This window comes from Gopherus evgoodei, chromosome 7 (assembly GCF_007399415.2).
Source record: "Gopherus evgoodei ecotype Sinaloan lineage chromosome 7, rGopEvg1_v1.p, whole genome shotgun sequence".
NCBI lineage: Eukaryota > Metazoa > Chordata > Testudines > Testudinidae > Gopherus > Gopherus evgoodei.
The window spans coordinates 4,867,566-4,887,532 of record NC_044328.1 but is presented as its reverse complement, the minus strand read 5'-3'; the positions used below and the strand labels follow the sequence as shown (position 1 = coordinate 4,887,532).

At 46.5% G+C, this 19,967-nt stretch overlaps 1 protein-coding gene across 1 annotated transcript in view; it reads right to left on the bottom strand.

Annotated features, from left to right (window-relative positions):
- The window catches only part of CNNM2 (cyclin and CBS domain divalent metal cation transport mediator 2), a 186,734-nt gene that overhangs the window by 75,251 nt on the left and 91,516 nt on the right, over positions 1–19,967 (bottom strand). The window lies entirely within an intron of this gene.

Genomic DNA, 19,967 nt, shown 5'->3' with positions numbered 1-19,967 from the left:
TATTCCACTATTACAGATGAGATAAGGCACAGAATAGGAGACAGTGTGCAGTATGTACCAGCCTAGAACGAAGACTGCAATGACACAGTTGTTACTGATCCCACAAGAATGCACCCAGATAACGTCCTTCAGACAAAGATCTCAAAGTGCATTACAAAACATTGGCAGTTCTACAGACATCCCTCTGAGGAATAAACTTCTCAGTGTTTTCCTTTACCAACCTGTAAAATGGGAGTAAACAACTAATCCAAAGCCACACAGCGGATCAGTCAAAGTTGGGACCAGAACTCAAGAGTATTGACTGTCCCTTGTTCTGACCACTACAGAACACTCCCTTCCCTGGAGGGTTACAATGGAAATGCCTCCACAGTGCCTGATGTGAACTGCGAAGACCCAGATGACTTAGCTACATGCTCACTTCACATTGTACTCTTCAGAGCATGAGCACAGAAACAATCCTGACAGGAAGACAAGTACAACAAAACGTACATCGTATGTGCAGCATGTCTGCATTCCTGTAACAGGAGAGGAACTCCAACCAGCTACATTACAGTAATTGTTAACATGATGTTCGTCCATCGTTGTCGAGGAAGACCTCAACAACCCATTCGTTCAATGACCGGGCTCTGTGCATCCGAAGATGACTGATCAGTCCGATTCGGGCGTGGAACGTCCTGTCACACGTCGGGCAGACGTGATGGCACTGTCAATAATGCGTGGGCAGCTCTGGACTTGCGCAGCTCACGCTTTCTTTCAGCCTCAGCAGTATGCCTCGCTTCAGAGGTATTACTGCCTGTGTGAATGAGGCGGCGCCATGCTGGATGGTTCAGTGCGAGGGTTTTCCATGTGGCGGTGTTGATCTCGAGGGATTTCAGAGAGGTCTTCAGCGTGTCCTTGAATCGCTTCTTTTGTCCTCCATGGGAGCACTTTCCCTGAATGAGTTCTCCGTAGAAGAGCTGTTTAGGAATGCGCTCGTCTGACATTCTCACGACATGTCCGGCCCATCATCATCAGTGTGTGAACTGACGGCAGACTGGCTCTGGTAAGGACTTCAGTATTGGGCACTTTGTCCTGCGATCTCATTTTTAGAAGCTTTCGCAGACAGGAAATGTGGAAGTGATTGAGCCTTTGTGCATGACTCCGATAGACAGTCCACATCTCGCAGGAGTATAGCAGAGTTGGAAGCACCACTGCTCAGTAGACCTTCAGCTTCGTTGGTAGACTGATCCCTCGACGTTCGCAGATGGAGTGCAATTGGCCAAATGCAGAGCTGGCTTTAGCAATTCTGCAGTTTACTTCATCATCGATTGACACTGCTCGGGAAAGGGTACTGCCCAGGTACGTGAAGTGGTCCACTGCCTGATGTCTCTGTCCATGTACAGTGACGGATGGTTCTGAGTACGGAGTGTGGGGAGCTGGCTGGTGCATGACCTCAGTCTTCTTGATGTTAATGGTGAGACCGAAGTTGTTGCATGCAGATGAAAACTTGTCCATACTGGCCTGTCCATACTGGCTTGCATTTCTAGCTCTCTGCTAGCATTCAGAGCACAATCATCGGCAAAGAGAAAGTATTGAAGTACAGTTTCCTTCACCTTGGTGATGGCACGCAGTTGCCTCAGATTGAATAGTTTCCCATCAGTTCTGTACTTCAGGCCTACTCCTTCAGTGCAGTGTTGGAAGACATCAGTCAGAGTGGCAGAGAACATCATGTTGAACAAAGTGGGTGCTAAAACACACCCTTGCTTGATGCCGTTGGTGACTGGGAAGGCCTCAGATGTTTCACTGTCATCCAGGACACGAGCCATCACACCGTGATGAAATTGACATACCATTCGTATGAATCTGTCTAGACAGTCGAATTTCAGCATGATCCTCCACAGGCCCTGGTGACTGACAGAGTCAAACGCTTTCGTGAGGTCCACAAAAATTGTGTAGAGTTCACGATTCTGCTCTTGACATTTCTCCTGTAGCTGACGCACAGCGAAGATCATGTCAATAGTGCCATGTCCCTTGCGGAAGCCACACTGTGATTCTGGCAGTAAGCCCTGCTCCAGGTGAGTGATCAACCGGTTCAACAGAACCCGTGCAAGAACTTTCCCCACTGTAGAGAGCAGCGAGATTCCATGGTGATTGTCGCATACCTGGTGATTGCCCTTCCTCTTACAAAACTGCACGATAGACGCGTCCCTAAATTCCTGTGGAATGGATCCCTGCTTCCAGAAGGACTGAAACAGCTCAGTGAGTTTCCGTAGCAGCACGGTCCACCGACTTTGTACAACTCTGCTAGTATGGCATCTGACCCTGGGGCTTTGCCACTTGACAGCTGGTTGATGGCTTTCTTCGCTTCGTCCTCTTCTGGTGAAGCATCCATGGAGTCATTGACTGCAATCTGGGGCATCCTGTCAATGGCCTCATCATTGATGACAGAGGGGCAGTTGAGAACTGCTTCAAAATGTTCAGCCCATCTCTGGAGAATCTGCGTCTTCTCTGTAAGGAGCACAGTGCCATCAGAGTTCAGGAGGGGAAAGCTCCTAGAAGACTCTGGACCATAGAGTGTGTTGAGGGCTTCATAGAACTGCACAGTCATTCCTGTCCACATACACCTGTATTTCATCTGCTTTGGCGCTCAGTCACAAGTCTCGCATTTTGCGCAGACGGTTCTGTACTGTTCTGTGAGCATTGATAAAGGCGGTCTTCTTTGCCGCTGAGAATGGGTCGTTTTGATATGCACGACACAGGCGGTGCTTCTCAGCAAGTAAGGCCTGGACTTCTGAATCATTTTTGTCAAACCAGTCTTGCCGCCTGCGTGTGGAGGGCCCCAATACCTTTGATGCAGCTGTATGGACAGTGTTGCGGAATCGCTCCCAGTCTTTCTCAGCATCATCCTCAATACGAAGATCAGGAAGCTCATTCTCTAGGCCTTCCGCTAGATTTTCAGTGATGCGGCTGTTCTTCAGCTTCAACACGTTGATCCTTTTGAGAGCCTTACAGCCTTGTGGTCATCTCTTCAGCATGATATGGAGCTTCATTTTGGATACTATGAGCCTGTGATCTGTCCAACAGTCAGCGCCGCACATAGCTTTTGTAACTCTGACATCTTGTCTGTCCCTTCTCCTGATGATGAAATAGTCTATCAGATGCCAGTGCTTGGAACAGGGACGTATTCACGAAGTCCTGTTACGGGTAGGGAAGCGGAAGACCGTATTGGTGATCAGAAGGTCATGTGCTGCACAAGTTTTCAGCACTAACAGGCCATTGCTAACATAATGCCAACATGAAGGTACAGCACCGCCACCTAATACTAAATGAAGAGAAAGTGGAAACTGTTGACCTTAAAGTATTAAGTGCTCTTCACATCAATTATGTATTCCAGTGAGGTTAGTGGGGCAGTTTCCTTCAGCTCAGCACTAGACAAAGCCTTAGGCATAATATTCTCCATCTGACACCCACACAACTGCCATTTACATTAATGAGAGTTTGATGTCAATCTCAGGATTATACCCTTTAATTTAGATGGTCTCCTATGGTGACAGTTGAGTTAGAGATGGAGATAAAAGATAAATTTACAGTTAAGTATCAGTAAAAAAAAAAAAAAAGATTGTGATCTCTTTTTTCAGGGACGTGATCGTATACAATATTTCTACACACAGCAGGCTGGTGCAGTTAACAGTGCACGTTTAGCCAACTGTAAACGCTGTTAAGAATTTGGAACCTAACCTTTGTGCTCAAGAAGATCCAGTACTAACAGACCTAGTGCTTTCAACTTCAGTAACATTGTTCTTTCACAGCTCTTTGACTAGTTTCTCTGCATTTCCACCCGCTGCAGCCAGCCAGCATTGCTGTATCAGACAGTAAACTGTTTTCCTAAAATGGGACCCCGATCTTTTAAAAAATATATATATTTCTGCCCCCAATTTTTATTTTTTTTCCTGTTTTAATATCTAATTTACTGTCACCATTCATACTGTTTACTTTTTCCATTTCACTCTGATTGGACAGTGATAATCATTCTTCACATGATGACTAGCACTTCACAAGACATGACCTAGACTGTTCCTGTTTTACAGATGAGGAACTGTGATACACAGAGGCAATGTGACATGCTCAAGATTACACAGGAAGTCTGGTGCGGAGTCAGGAACAGAACCCTGGCAGTCTGATTCCCACTCCTGTGTTTGAGCCACGAAAACCATGGTCCACTTTCCACTGGACTTGCACTAGCTAATGGTTGGGTTCCCAACACTGCAGGGGAAGACAGTTAAATAAAAATAAATCTTGCTATTGACATTAAGGATTTATTTTTTTCATTTCAAATAAAACCTAGCTCTGGAGGCTCAAACTACATGACAGAGTCCCTTCAAACTTGCTCTTCAATATGGCTGCTGCGAACACTGCAGCAGCAGGAAGATAAAGGAGCTGAACACTATTTGCATTGGTTCCCATCTTTTCAGTGACCCAGAGCTCATGAATAGATAAATCTGTATCCACTTCAAATTCGTGATCCGCAAACATGGTCCGTGGATGCAGGTATCTGCGTATATAAAGTAGATATCCACAGATTTGCAGGGCTCTAACGGTCTCAAAACTTGGATAATAAACAATTCACCATGGAAAGAAACTGGCTACCGATTTTTTTCTCCCTCTCTTCCCAAAAGGGATTCATACACCAGGCATATTTACATGGGGTGCGTTACAGAACTACGGAAGACTGTAATAAGCCCTGGGTAACAGAAAGCCTGGAGAGTCCCATCCCTATCTCTAATATCACCCTCTTCCCACCTTTACTCCTTCATTTTTGTTACTTTTGCTTCTTTTTCAGCTCCCTTCCCTAATTCCCAAAGCTACATGGGGATCAAAGTCAGGTCATGGGAGTCAGCTTGTGGCCTCAATGGGCTGGGATTGGCATGATCTCATAGCTAAGCAACACAGGAGCAAAAGAAGAGAACTTATACGCCACTAGGTTGCTGCCCAAACATCTCAATGGCTAGCTTCATGAAGGTCCACAGTGGGAGCAGGGGGGGGAAAGCAGGCAGCATCCCAAAAGGCCACCTGCAGCTTTCTCCACATCTGAAGGAACATTTGCTGTGGAGATGTTGGGTAGATCTAGCACTTCAGGAAGGCAGCATTTCATGGGGTTATTGCAGCTGTACAAATTCAACAGAATACAGCTACAATTCAGTGAGTGAAACATTGTTAACCTCATGCTATTAAGCTATACAAACAACAGAAGAAACAATCTACTTATCTGGAGCCAGTTTTTGACTGTGCTAACCCATGTGTCAATAGGAGTGGTTCTGCAAGAACCCCAAGGCCAAGGCAAAGATGTTTCCGGTTTGCATAGTATATGGACTTCCAGAAATTATTTGCTGTAATTCTCTCTGACACTTGCTCCTTTTCCTCAAGGTGATCTACTTCAACAGCTATATAAGTTGGCTAGCGTTTTACCTGGGGTCCTTTGCAATTCCTCTGCATTGGAACCTGGGCACTTCTAAGTGACCCAGAATGCAGGGAAGCAGCATTCATATGGAGGTGCCTTTTCCAGAATCTTGCTCTACATCAGACTGGATCTCCTGAAGGGAGGCCTCTGCAAAATGGTCTCTCCCACTGAACCACAGTCACCACGCACAGTTATGGAAATGATAAACGTGTTACAAGAATTCTGAACAATCATTAGATATTTGTACTGTGGTACAGCCTAGCGGTCCCAATCATGCATCAGGGTCCCATTGTGCTAAGCGGTCCCTGCCATAGAGACTTTACAATCCAAGTCAAGGCGACCAGATGTCCCGATTTTATAGGGACAGTCCGATTTTTGGGTCTTTTTCTTATACAGGGTCCTATTACCCCCAAACCCCATCCCAAGTTTTCACACTTTTTGTCTGGTCACCCTAATCCAAGTACAGGCAGATACAGGCAGAGGGGATGCACTAGTTCAGAGATGGCCAACCTGAGTCTGAGAAGGAGCCAGAACTTACCAATGTACATTGCCACAGAGTCACAGTAATATGTCAGCAGCCCCGCATCAGCTCCCGCCCCTGTTCCCAGCACCTCCCACCCACCGGCAGCCCCACCAATCAGCACCTCCCCCTCCTTCCCCACAACTCCCGATCAGCTGTTTCATGGCATGAATGAGGCTGGGAGGGGAGGGATGGAGCGAGGGCACAGCAGGGTCAGGATCAAGGGTGGAAAGGGATGGAGTGGGGGCAGGGCCCGTGGCAGAGCCAGGTATTGAGCAGTGAGCCGCCACCACAAGCACACTGGAAAGTTGGTGCCTTTCGCTCCAGCCTCAGAGCTGATGCCTGTACAAGGAGCCACATATTAACTTCTGAAGAGCCGCATGTGGCTCCGGGGTCACAGGTTGGCCACCCCTGCACTAGCTGATATGGGTTACTGTAATAAGCAGCAGTCAAAGCACGTCAGTAGCCTTGCCATTCTCAAGTGCTTTAGGAATTATGTTATGTTATGTATATTCTAGCTTAGTGAGTATTTAGGGACCTAAATATTATAACCACTGCAGCTGTTCGAGAATATGCATACTTCCATAATGAAATATATTTATTTGTATTACAGCAGTGCCTAACACAGTGGTTTTCAACCTTTTTGGCCTCATGGTCCATTAATAAACCTTGATGGCCTGTCACCACCCTGTAAATAGAGTTAGTGTTAAAAAAAAAAAAATCCACACCTGGTTTACTAAATATTTCTGAAGAAGTGGGTATTCACCCACGAAAGCTCATGCTCCAAAACGTCTGTTAGTCTATAAGGTGCCACAGGATTCTTTGCTGCTTTTACAGATCCAGACTAACACGGCTACCCCTCTGATACTAAATATTTCATACCCACAATATCTTACACACAGATTAACCTAATAAGGATAAGTCCTAAATAAGTACACTGTGCATATGAGTGGCAGCTCCAGTCCCACAGGGCTGGTTGGGCTCACCTCTCCACTCTGGGTGTTGCAATCCCTGGGGTTGTAGTGCTGCTCAGGTTTGGTTTGGCTGCGCTCCCCCCATCGGGAGGGGCAGGCTAAATTTCTGAGAGTGGCATTGTGCCCTGGCACCTGGAGTCGCAATGCCACTGACTCAGATATGGTCTAGCTAGCCCTCCAGCATCATGGGAGAGGAGCAGCTGGGCCAAACTTGAGCAGTGCTGTGACCCATGCACCAGGCTGCAGCTCTTGGACAAGGGAGCAGAGTCTAGCCAGTCCTGTGGGATGGGAGCTGCAGGAGCCACTACTGTGAGATGAGTGCTGGGCAGTCTCTGCAATTGCCCTCCAAGAGAAAAAATCCAATATCCCCCCAGGCATCCCACGTGACTCATGAGAAAGTTACTCACCTTGCAGTAACTGAGGTTCTTCGAGATGTGTGTCCCTGTGGGTGCTCCACTCTAGGTGATGGTGCGTCCCGGCGCTGTCGATCGGAGATTTTCGGTAGCAGTGCCTGGTTGGGGTGCACGCACCCAGATGGTATCTCCCGTCTAGTTGGAATCTTCCTGAGTGCGTGTGCCCCACACTCTCCTCAGTTCCTTCTCTACCGCGGAGCAACATACTAGTACTCCAAAGTAGAGGGGAGGAGGGCGGGGTGTGGAGCACCCACAGGGACACACATCTCGAAGAACCTCAGTTACTGCAAGGTGAGTAACTTTCTCTTCTTCTTCGAGTGCTGTCCCTGTGGGTGCTCCACTCTAGGTGAATGTGTAGCAGTACCCGCTATGGTTGGTGGGACTTTGGAGATGCAGCAGTGAGTACTGTAGATAGTACTGTATGTAGATAGTACTCTATTATGGAGTCTGCTGTGGTGTCTTGCGTGAGAGTATAACGTTTTGCAAACTTGTGTTCAGATGACCCCATAGCCGCTTTGCAGATGTCAGGAATGGGAACATTGTGCAGGAAGGCAACGGATATTGACATGGCTCGAGTGGAATGAGTTCTAATGCCTTCGGGCGGTTGAAGATTTTGCGCATGGTAACAGGATCCGATGCAGTCAGAGATCCACTTGGATAGACGTTGTTTAGAGATAGTCGTACCTTTCGATCTTTTGGTAATGGAAACAAAGAGTCGTGGGGACTTACGAAATGGTTTGGTCCTGTCTAAATAAAAGGCGATTGCTCGCCTGACGTCGAGAGTATGCAGAGTTGCCTCTTGCAGAGTCTTGTGAGGTTTGGAATAGAAAGTAGGTAAGTATATAGGTTGGTTGAGGTGGAAGGTCGATACCACCTTAGGAAGAAATTTAGGATGTGGTCTCAAAGTGACTTTGTCCTTGGAGAAGATCATGAAGGGAGAGTGGGCCATCAGGGTTCTCATTTCACCAACTCTCCCTGCTGATGTTATGGCAACTAAGAAAGCCACCTTCATGGACATATGAAGATGAGGGGAGTTAGCCAAGGCCTCAAATGGAGGTTTCATGAGAGCATGAAGAACAAGGTTAAGATTCCATGCAGCAGGTGTTGGGTAAATTTCAGGGTGGAGATTTTGCCGGCCTGTGAGAAAGCGTTTTATGGTGGAGTGGGTAAAGAATGAATAACTGTCTAATAGGTCAGGGAAGGTGGTAAGCGCTGCCAGGTGCACTTTGATGGAGCTGAGCGAAAGTCCTTCCTGTTTCAGTTTCAGGAGGTAGTCTAGAATGTTATGGAGGGTCACATTATTGAGTGCTAAGTGATTACATGAGCACCAGGGGGCGAAACGCTTCCACTTCTGCAGGTAGGTTCTACAAGTGGAGTCTTTCCTACTGTGCAGGAGGACATACTGGACTTGCTCGGAAGAGGCTAGTTCATGGATTTGGAACCATGAAGGAACCAGGCTGTGAGGTGGAGTTTTTGGAGCTGGGGTGAAGAACCCATCCGTTGTCCTGGGAAACGTGGTCTGGCCTGTTGGGGAGAGCCCGTGGATGACGGGAGGATATGCAGAGTAGGTAGGGATACCACATCTGTCTTGGCCAAGCCAGGTCAATAAGGATGACCCAGGCCTTGCCGTCCGCAATCTTCCAAAGAAACCTGTGTAACAGAGGGATTGGTGGAAGGAGTACAAGAGGGAGTTGTTCCATGGGATGAGGAATGCATCTCCTAGGGATTCAGTTCCACTCTGGAGCAAAACAGAACATTTTCGATTCTAGGTCGTGGCAAAGAGATCTATTGACGAGCTGCCCAGAGGGAGAAGAGCTGTCGAAGTACTGCGGGGTGCAGTTCCCATTCGCACTGTGTCAGGAAGTGCCTGCTGAGTGTGTCGGCAGTAGTGTTGTGGCAGCCTGGTAGGTAGGAAGTGATGATTTGTATTCGATGTCGTATGCACCAATTCCATAGCTGAATGGCTTCCAGGCAAAGGGAATGTGATTGGGCTCCCTCTTGTCTGTTTATGTAGTACATACATGCTATGTTGTCTTTTAAGGCCCAAAGAGATTTGTTCTTTCTGAGGGAAAGAAAGTGAAGGCACAGCTCTGAGCTCTAAGAGATTTATATGTGAAGGTGCGTCTCTGATGCAGACCACCGGCCTTGTGCCCTGTGCTGCCCTAGGTACGCTCCCCAACCGATTAGGGAAGCGTCCGTGGTGAGCATGAGTGTTGGGGAACATTGCTGGAAGGAAACCTCTGTGCAGAGGTTTCCTGGACTTGTTTACCAATGCTGGGAAGCTATAACATTGGGAGGAGGAGTTAGCAGCATCCTAAGGTGTGTCTGTTGGGTTTGAAATTGGAATTGAGCCAGCCCTGGAGACATCTCATGTGTAGCCTGGCGTGGTGAACCATGAAGACGGTGGCTGCCATGTGACCAAGGAGCTGTAGGCAAAGTCTTGCCTGTGTCCTGGGATGAATAGAGAGCATGCGTTTGAGCTGCGTGATAGCAAGGAATCTGTGATATGGGAGCAAGGCCCTGCTCTGGATTGAGTCGAGATGAGCTCCGATGAACTCAATCTGTTGTTTAAGTGTCAGAGTGGATTTCTGGATGTTTATTTGGAGGCCTAGGCTGTGAAAGAGGGAGATGGTGAAACGGGTAGCTTGAAGTGTCTCGCCATAAGAGTTGCCCTTGATAAGGCAATCGTCCAGATACGGGAACAGCATGACCCCGAGTTTGCAGAGCTGAGCCACGACCATGGCTAGAGTCTTGGAAAAAAACTCTCGGTGCTGTGGCGGGTCCGAAAGGAAGAACTCTGTATTGAAAATGGTCATGACCGATTGTGAATCGTAAGAAGCATCTGTGAGCTGGATGAATTGATGTATGAAAGCAAGCATGCTGTACGTCGAGGGCTTTGAACCAGTCCCCTTGATCCAGTGCAGGTATTATTGTGCCCAGTGTGACCATCTTGAATCTTTGTATCCTCACGAATTTGTTCAGTCAGCGTAGATCTAGTATAGGCCTCCATCCTCCGGTCTTTTTCTGAGTTAGAAAGTATTGAGAGTAGAAACCTGTCCCTTGATTTTGCGTTGGCACAGGTTCCACTGCACCTAATTGTAAAGATGCACCACTTCTGTGTGAAGTAAGTGGTCCTGAGAAGGGTCCCTGAAGAGGGACAGGGAAAGGTAGGAGAAAGTTTGTCCTTATCAAAAGGGAGATCCTCCAATTTGGTCTGCAGTTCTTTGGGGATGCCAGATGCAGAGAGCCATGAGGATCTGCGCATAACCACAGTAGCTGCAGTTGTACAGGCTGCTGTGTCTGCCGTGTCGGAGATGCCTGTAGGGCTGTTCTGGAAATCAGTTGGCCCTCAGTCAGGATTGATTTGAAGTCTTCTCTCATATCCTCTGGAATGTAGGAGGCAAATTCAAAAGTTTAGTGCAATTATCAAAGTCGTAACTGGCAAGGGGAGCAGAATAGTTTGCAATTCTGAAATGTAGTGTGGAGGACATATAAACCTTGCGGCCCAAGACGCCAAGGCGTCTAAGGTCCTTTTCTTGCGAGGTGAGTCAATATTGTGACTGTTTCATACTCTGTGCAACTGCATCCATGATAAGGGAGTTCGGTGGTGGATGAAAAAATAGGAAATCAGCGTCCTTAGCAGGGACATAGTATCTACGTTCGGCCTTTTTGCAAGTTGGTACTAAAGACACTGGGGTTTGCCAGAGTGTGTCAGCCGGCTCCAGGAGTGCTTCGTTTATAGGGAGCGCAATTTTTGAGGGTGCAGACGGTTGAAGGATTCTGAGGAGTCTGTGTTGCATCTCCTGAACCTCTTGAAAGGGGATATCTTGACTGAGTGCCACCCTCCTGAAAGTTCTTGAAATTGTTTACAGTCGTCCATGGCCCGTGGAGACAGAGGGAGGAGGGCTCCTTCCAGGGCTAATGGAAAGTTAAGGATATGGCGTAACTTGCATACTCAGGAGGGGGTTCAGGCACCTTAGAAGTGGATGGAGCAGGAGATTGATGCACAGAAGGAGGATGACTAGTAGGAGGATTTTGCCAAGGGTACCACTGAGGCCAAGGCACAGGGTAGGAGAACCCAGGTGTCGCCCATGGGGGGGCGAAGTAGGAAAGCTGAGGCTGGTGGCCTTGAGCTGTGACCTAAGATGGCAGAGCTGCCTGTGGAGGAAAAGCAGGAGAGGAGAATTCCACTTGTTGCTGTAAATCAAGTTCACTGTCAGTGAAACAGTTCAGGTGGAGAGAGCGGCGGTTCAAAAAATGAGCCCTGTCTACGTAGGAGCGGAGAGTGAGGCTCAGGTGGCACTGAAAGGTCACATTGAGTGAGAAACTGCTGCTCCTGCTCCCTGGGCTGAGCTGAGCTTGCTCTCTGCTCTAGCTCATTAGCAGGAGAAAGTGCAAGTGACAGTAGTGCTGCAGGCTGCTTGGAGGTGCCCTGCAGGGGGTCTGCTACTGGTGCCTGGGTGGAAGACAGCCTCGGTGCCAACGTTCTTCTCCCTGCAGCGGAGGATTGCGCTGCCGGCACCGCGGCCGTTTGCGGTGCTGAGGGGACAGGAGCCACAAGGACCTTCCTGACACTGGAGGTCGGGTCCCTGCCTCTGCACTCTGTCAGAGCTGCGGCTGAGGCATTAGAAAAAGCTGAGGCACCTGCCCTTGGTACTGTCAGCACAGAGGGTAGGGATCTCGCGGGAGACCCCTTCCCCTTGTTAAAGTCTCTCCTGTGAGACTGTTCTGCTTCTTGCTCTGCTCCAGGGAAGGTGAAGCAATGCTGCCCACCGGTTCTGATCTGGCTGGGGCGCGTGTGGGAGTGGGTTTGACCTTTCCCATCTCCGAAAGCGGCTGTAAGGATTTTCCATCATCAGCATTTTGAGCCGCAGATCCCTGTCGCAACGAGCTCTTGACTTGAGGCTCGCGCAAGGGAGGCACGTCACACAGTAGGAGTGCCCATCTGTCCATGGCATGGATTCCTGACAGGAAATACGCCTTTGAATCCTGAAGCTCCTGGCATTATGAATTGGAGATGGCCGAGGAGAGTGTCTCACCGGGAGACAAGCCTGAGGGATTTTTTTTTTTAACTAAGTAAATAACTAACTATGTAATTACACTAAAGGAAGGGAAATAACTGGGATGTAACTACTAATTATTTCTCTGTTCTTTGTTACTGTTTCCTATAGAGACCAGGGAAGAGAAGGTAGCACTGCCCCGAGTCCCGTCTTCAGCCGAGGTACGGTTGAGAAGGAACTGAGGAGGGTGTGGGCTGCACGCACTCAGGAAGATTCCAACTAGACGGGAGATACCACCTGGGTGCGTGCGCACCAACCAGGCACTGCTACCGAAAATCTCCGATCGACAGCGCCGGGACGCACTGTCACCTAGAGTGGAGCACCCACAGGGACAGCACTCGAAGAAGGAGGACACATTCTGGCATCCCAATTTTAGGTTACAACCCACAGGCTGAGAAACCATGGTCTAGAGGCCAAAAAAAAGGTGGGTGGGGCCTGAGGAGGGGATTAATAGGAAAAGGGAGGGGTGACAATGGAAAGAGATAAGGGGGAAGGCAGGAAGAAGAGATGTTAGATGGGCTGGGAGCTGAGTTACTACAGAGACTTCTTTCCTGGGTGCTGGCTGGTGAGTCTTGCCCACATGCTCAGGGTTTAACTGATCACCATATTTGGGGTCGGGAAGGAATTTTCCTCCAGGGAAGATTGGCAGAGGCCCTGGAGGTTTTTCACCTTCCTCTGTAGCATGGGGCACGGGTCACTTGCTGGAGGATTCTTTGCATCTTGAGGTCTTTAAACCATGATTTGAAGACTTCAGTGACTCATACATAGGTTAGGGGTTTGTTACAGGAGTGGGTGGGTGAGATTCTGTGGCCTGCATTGTGCAGGAGGTCAGACTAGATGACCATAAAGGTCCCTTCTGACCTTAAGTCTATGAGTCTAAGTAGGAGATAGGGAGGGAAGGGGGTGAAAATCAGCCTATCACCAGACAGGAAAGCCTGTGCAAAACAGCGATTGCAGAAAGCAATCTGATAGTACCCTCAGCATCCCAAAGCCCCTACTGCAGCTACTTCCATTTACCATATTTCTATTTCCATCTGTCCTGCAGGCAGAGACTCCGTCCCTCAGCTGATTCCATCCTGGAGTTTCTTTCTTAATCTGTCCCCTATCCTGAGCAGTCTTTTGCAAAGGAGCTCCTCCCTTGAGTACCTAATCCAATCAGCTTTTAAGATCACTCAATGTTTTATTTTCAGTCTGAAATAGGAGATAACCATTCATCTATGGACAAAGTCCTCTGGAGCTCAACCCTGCTAAATAGCCTTACAGGATGATCAGGATGCCTCTACTGGCTGGTCAGATCTTTCAACGGAAGTATTAAATCTTCTGTACACTGGACTAGTCAGACAGACATTTCAGATCTCAGCAGCAGAAGCAGCTCGTGCAGCAACTGCTGCACTTAGTGGTGGGAAGGAAAAATTGAGCCCAACCAAGGCCACTTGCAGACCCTGGACAGAACTCTGCAGGTGAGATCCCTACTCCTCTGGGGGCAGTAGGACCCATGCTGTGACTTCCTTCCCTACAGCCACCTGCACTTTGAGAAAGAATCTATAGGGAGGAACCAGCCAGAGAAGCTGCAGAAGCAGGGACCCATGTACATGGATAATGATTTTGACAGTTTGATCAGTATCAGGCAGAGAAAGTTCAATTCACTATCTGCTCCAACCTCCTCTCATCCCAGCCTCAATCTCCCTCTACACCTGCCCCTCAGGCCTTTCTCCCTTCCCTCTTACCATCTGCTCTGTCCCCCTCACTCCTCTCCCCTTCCTTATCTTTTTGTTTCTCTAGTTACCACCCTACACACACTAAACCACCCTCGAAAACAGCTCTGGCACTAGGATGACATTAGATAGTCCCTAGACATTAGTGTAATAAATATTATTAATTATGTTGTCTCAGACAGCCTGTTCTCTCTCTCACTTGAGAGCAATGCCCGAGAGATTACTGAACTCATATGCACTTGTTCCACTGCTACGATAGATAAAACTGTCAATGGCCTCAAGAAGAGTGACTCAATGAAGGCTATTGCCATTGGTAGATTGTTAGAGAGCTCTAACCAGGGATGACACTGACGGTTATTTACCGAGACAATATATAAACTGCAACTGTTACATCATCCCAAAGGAAACAGAAATTATCTAGTTCTAAAAACTTCCCCATTGAAATGCAATCTGATTAATGCAACTGAAGTCACAAGCTCTCCTTCCATCATGAACATTTGAGACCTTTAGGTCCTGCTTCTGATATACACCTGCCTTCTTAATGCTGATGCTAATAGAGTTCTGCCTAAAACTAGGATGTAGCTGCTGCCAAAAACTAGGATGTTATTTCATCCTCTGCTGTAGGAGCTACTACAAAGTACACATTCAAAATCTACAGGTAAGGCAAGACTTGATCACTGGGTACTTGGACCTCTGTTAAGCATCTATATCATTTATCCACTATCAGAGATAATGTCATCAGGAAGTAACCAAAAGGAGCAAAGAGAGACAGGTAAAAATACATCATATGAGACATGGACAACCTACAAAATTTTAGTTCAGCAAGAGAATACACAGCATGAAGGACTACAATAACTTTTTTTTTTAAACCTCCCACCCTCGCTTACTGAATGTCCCGACATGACAGCAGAAGAAATCAAAGGCGAACAGACAGCAGTTAGCTTATAACAGAGGGAACATTACAAACCAATTAGGTCCAGAAGTGGAGGAGAATCCCCCAGACAGTCAAACCAACACTGAAAATTTTAAGACGACTGAATGCAATAATTTAACTTGGAATTTGGTCACCACTTAGGCTAAACACACCTCTCCTCTGAAAGAAGCTACAGAATTTTTAGTGACCAACGCAAGTTATCATGAACTCTTGGCCGCCATCCCAAAAATAACCCCCATAACACAGTGTCCCCAAGCACCATGCTGCAGTAGTAGGAAGAACCTACATTTGCCATCCAGTTATTGGTGCAAATACGGCTTGTGAGATCCAATACAACCACAGCTCAATGTAATAAGGATGCAGGACTTCAGTGAGCTTTTTGCTGCCTTCGAAGTTTTAAAACAAAATACTGGACTTCTTAAAGTGACACTATGGAAACAGTCATGGAAGATCAGGGTTTGGGGAGTTTTTTGCTTAATTTTGACAGTTTTCCTGTATGAAAGTTTATATTTAACTTGTCTATTAATGCCACAGACAATACTGAAAGGTGGCACAATAGGAAGGGAAGAGAAACACATTTTTCTTGTTTTGTTTAAAAAGTGAGGGTAGGAGAAGCAGCCCTCATGGAAGTGCACGAATGTTCACACCAGCTATACAGTAAAAATATACCAGCTGTACAGTATAACTGGTTTAGCCAAGAGACTGAAGCCTCTCACTCTGGAGACTATTGTATAAATATATTTCAATGTTTTTTAAATGCACAGTTTTCAAACTTGGAGATGAGCTTTGATTTATGATTGACTCTAGACTTCTGGTACAAAAGTGTAAAGAAAAAAGTAGATACATACTGCATCGTGTAGCCACTTGGAAGTTAAGAAAGCTCACCAACTTCAATTAGATCCAAAATTATGCCTAGCTAAGTCCAGTTAGGATATATTATGAACTAGTGTGCTACCCAGTTGATTTTTCTAGTGAACCATTTCATAATTACGATTGCAAACACAGCATCCTAAGGCATAAAATTAAGGTAGCCTGATTTGAGCATCTGTAGGATAAATATCTTCTGATTCAAAAAAATACCTATCAGCCATACCATCTTCAGGCTGTTCTGAGAGAGACCACAAACAAGACCTGCGTAAAAGAGAGAAATTCTACACAGGAGGGTAAAGCTACCCATCAAAATGCAGAAAGCTGCTAATCCATCCTTTTTTAAAATCCTTCCTTAGAACCTACCTCTGCCTGATGCCTACATATCACTCCCATCTGTCACGGATTAGACTAATGGAAAGCTGCAACTTCGGCTTTTCTGCTCAGTTCTGTTCAACTTGGAGCATGTCTGCACAATTAAAAACCCATGGCCGGCCCATGTCAGCTGACTGGGGCTCGCAGGGCTCCAGCTAAGGGACTGTTTAATTGTGGTGTAGATATTTAGGTTCGAGCTGCAGCCTGGGTTTTGAGACCCCGTGTGGCGGGAGGGTCCCAGAGCTCAGGCTCCAATCCAAGCTCAAATGTCTATACGGCAACTAAACAGTCTCTTAGCCTGAGCTCCACGAGCACGAGCCAGCTGACACACAGACCAGCTGTGGGTGTTAACTGCCATGTAGACATCCCCTTGATGGTTCTCATCCTCCCAATTTATCTCTAAGTGCAGATTGTGAGGTTGCTGGAGAAAACACTCTTTAGTTACTTGTCTGTACAGCACCTAGCACAATGGAGCCTGCTCACTGGCTGTATTACAGTAGCACCTAGGAATCTCAAAAAACCAGGGGATTGCCTGCTTTATTACTTCAGTAGGCCAAGCTTATTACACACACCAGGAGCAGCTTGAATCCCTCCATTCTCTCCCACAAGTTCCGTGCATTTCACCTTTTCATCACACTGTTTCCTACTGAATGCTTGTGAGTTGCTGCAGGCATTACTCTCTCTTATAGCATCTGTATTCCACACTGAAAGGTAATATTTGAGCGGTTGTCTTGTGAGCCTCTGTGACTGTGTAAATCACCAGACAGGAGAAAGACATTAACTAGTGTGAAGAACTGATCTTCAATAAAAGGTGTTATGTCCTGCCCAACAGGAAAGGTCCGCTGAGAGGCTGTGCCCTTCTTCCTGTGATGAGTTATGCAAGTGGATTCCTCCCATCAGCTGAGTTTGTGGCTCAGAGCACATGGCAGGAGGGAGATAAAATCCCCAAACAGAAGAAACTGATTCTCTCTATCCTATTTGGGGGGCTGAGTGTTCTCTGCATAAGCAAGAGATCCCCAATGCTTAGCCGGGGTTAGCCCTAAAGGACATATAAAGCGTGTTTATTATAGAAGCTTCTACTACCTTTTGAAATTTAAGATTAGAATTATTTGTGTGTGTTTACCTGTTTTAATTCTGTAAATAACTCATTTCCTTTTCCTAAATAATAAATCTTTTATATAGTTTACTATAGGATTGGCTACAAGCACTGTCTTTTGTGTAAGATCTAAGGCGAAACTGATGTGGGCTAAGTGACTGGTCCTAATATTGCTGTGATTTTTGATGTGAGGGACCATCTAACACAAGGTACACTCTCTGAAGCCAAGTGCGATGCCACCTTCATCTCTTACAGTGGGTGTGTCAGGGGAGGAGGAGTAGACACAAAGGCTCCCAAGAAATGCAATTAGGTCACTGAGATCAATCTGATGCACTGCTTGGTGGAACTTGCAGAATGCAAATACTGCTCCTCTCTATTCGAGAGAGACGACATTTTTGCCCCCCCCCCCCCAAATTTACAGTTTAATAAAGACATTAAAGTCTATGAATGGCAACAGTCTGGCTCCTGAGGGACCTACTGCAAACCAAAACTTGTGTCCAATTCCCCATTTGTAAAATGGAAAGATCAGTACTCATGCTGTGAAGTTTATTGTAAAAAGATCACATCGGAAGCACATGAAAAGTATTTACTATCATACCAATAACCTAAGGAAGTACAACAGTGGATGTGCCACATGGCTGGCTGGGGCAAGTCAAAACACATTTTGCACATGAATGATGTGTTGTTAAGCAGGGTCTGAACAGACCAAAAGGAAAAAAAAGTGTTTTGATGGCTGGAATTGAGTGGACTGCTTTTGCTGCCTGTTTCCATGGTGTCTACTTCAAACTTCACCTTAAATGCAATATTTATTGAACTAAAATATCAAACAGTTTAAATGCGAAAGCAGAAAGCTAGTGGAATAGCAGCAGATCTCTGTAGCAACTGAAGAATGGATTGACTAGCCAAGGAGAGCTAAGGGACAAGAATGAGATTACAGGGGATTTCTTTCACGTTAGGAGGGGCTTGACCAAAGCTTTCAGGGAACAGCCCAGATTCAATGTAAAGCAGCTGCTGCCACCAAGCTCAGCTGCTAGGATTTGTGTTTTCTCTTCAGTGGCATACAGTGAAGTTTCCTGAGGTCAATCACAGGTGCTGGTGCTCATGCACACAGGTCTGCTTCCCACCCCTCAGAATGAATAGCAGCAGAAGTTGACTACAGGAGAGTAATGACATACTTTTACTAGCAATCACAATTTAGCCCCATCTTTCATAGATAAAGACCTCACACTAACTGATGTTCCTGACTCTAATTTGTACACTCCCAAATATGTCAACCTCTGCTATTCCATTATCCTTTTTGATTCTTGGGCTTAAACACATGGAGGTTGTGATAAGACACATTTTCCCCCCCTCCTTTTCCTTCTTCTTAAATGAGGACAGGCCTGCAAGTGTTCTGGAGAGGCATCACCAGAGTGATTAGGGTGACCAGATGTCCCGATTTTATAAGGACAGTCCCAATTTTGGGGTCTTTTTCTTATAGGATCCTATTACTCCCCCATCCCCGTCCCAATTTTTCACACTTGCTGTCTGGTCACCCTAAGAGTGATGCACAGTGTTCTCACCAAGAGTGCATAGAGGTCTGTAAACATTTGTTTGCTTTGTACTGCTAGTAAGGAGTTCTCTGCCTCTGTAGTGCAGACAGATAGATGCTAGTAACACTGAGGTATAGCTCCCCTATGGTTAAGAAAGCAGCTAAGTACAAATATCACCTTACCCAACCCTGTCAGTTTTACATATTATTCCCTGAGTGGGAAATCAGAAGGCATGATATTAGAAGATTTCAACACTGACTTGATAAAACCAGCCAAGTGGGAGCAAAATTATACATTTCCTCCAGAATGAGAGGATCACATACACCATTGCTCACACAGGCTAAGCACTGCATGTTAGCCAACTTAATGTGCAAATGGCTTTTCGGGTTTAAGGACCATCTGAGACGGTATTGGGGAGGCAGAATCTCAGAGTGGCTACCACCAGTAACTGAGAATTTAGCTGTGGAAGTTGAAAGAGCTGACATTTTGGAATTGATCAAATGCAGGATTCAAAAATTATAACATTACATCCAGAGAGAGAAACATCATCAAGCTGAGGGTAGATTTGCTTTGCTCAGCCAACAAATAAAACCAAAACTTTACTACCAAAAGGGTTCGTGTTTATACAGTGGAGGGTGGCTTCTCTATAAGAGCATTCTGCAGATACTGAGTATTAACCCAATGACATGATGCCTTTCCTTAAGGGGCCTCCAATTACTCTGATGTCTGGAAAGTGAGATGCCCAAAACTACCACTGATAGTATTGCTGGTGGTATACCAAGACCTTCATTGTCTAGACCAGGGAACATATTGGTACACTGGGTGTGCTGAGAGCCATTGAACCAGACTGGAAATGCTGTATATGATAGAAATCACTTCAAGATAGGGGTGCAGCAGCACCCCCAGAACCCATAGTTCTAGCACCTATGGTCTAGACCCAGAAGTTCTGGGGGTGCTGCTGCAGCTATCTTGAAGTGATTTCTATCATATACAGCATTTCCAGTCTGGTTCAATGGCTCTCAGCACACCCCGTGTACAAATTTG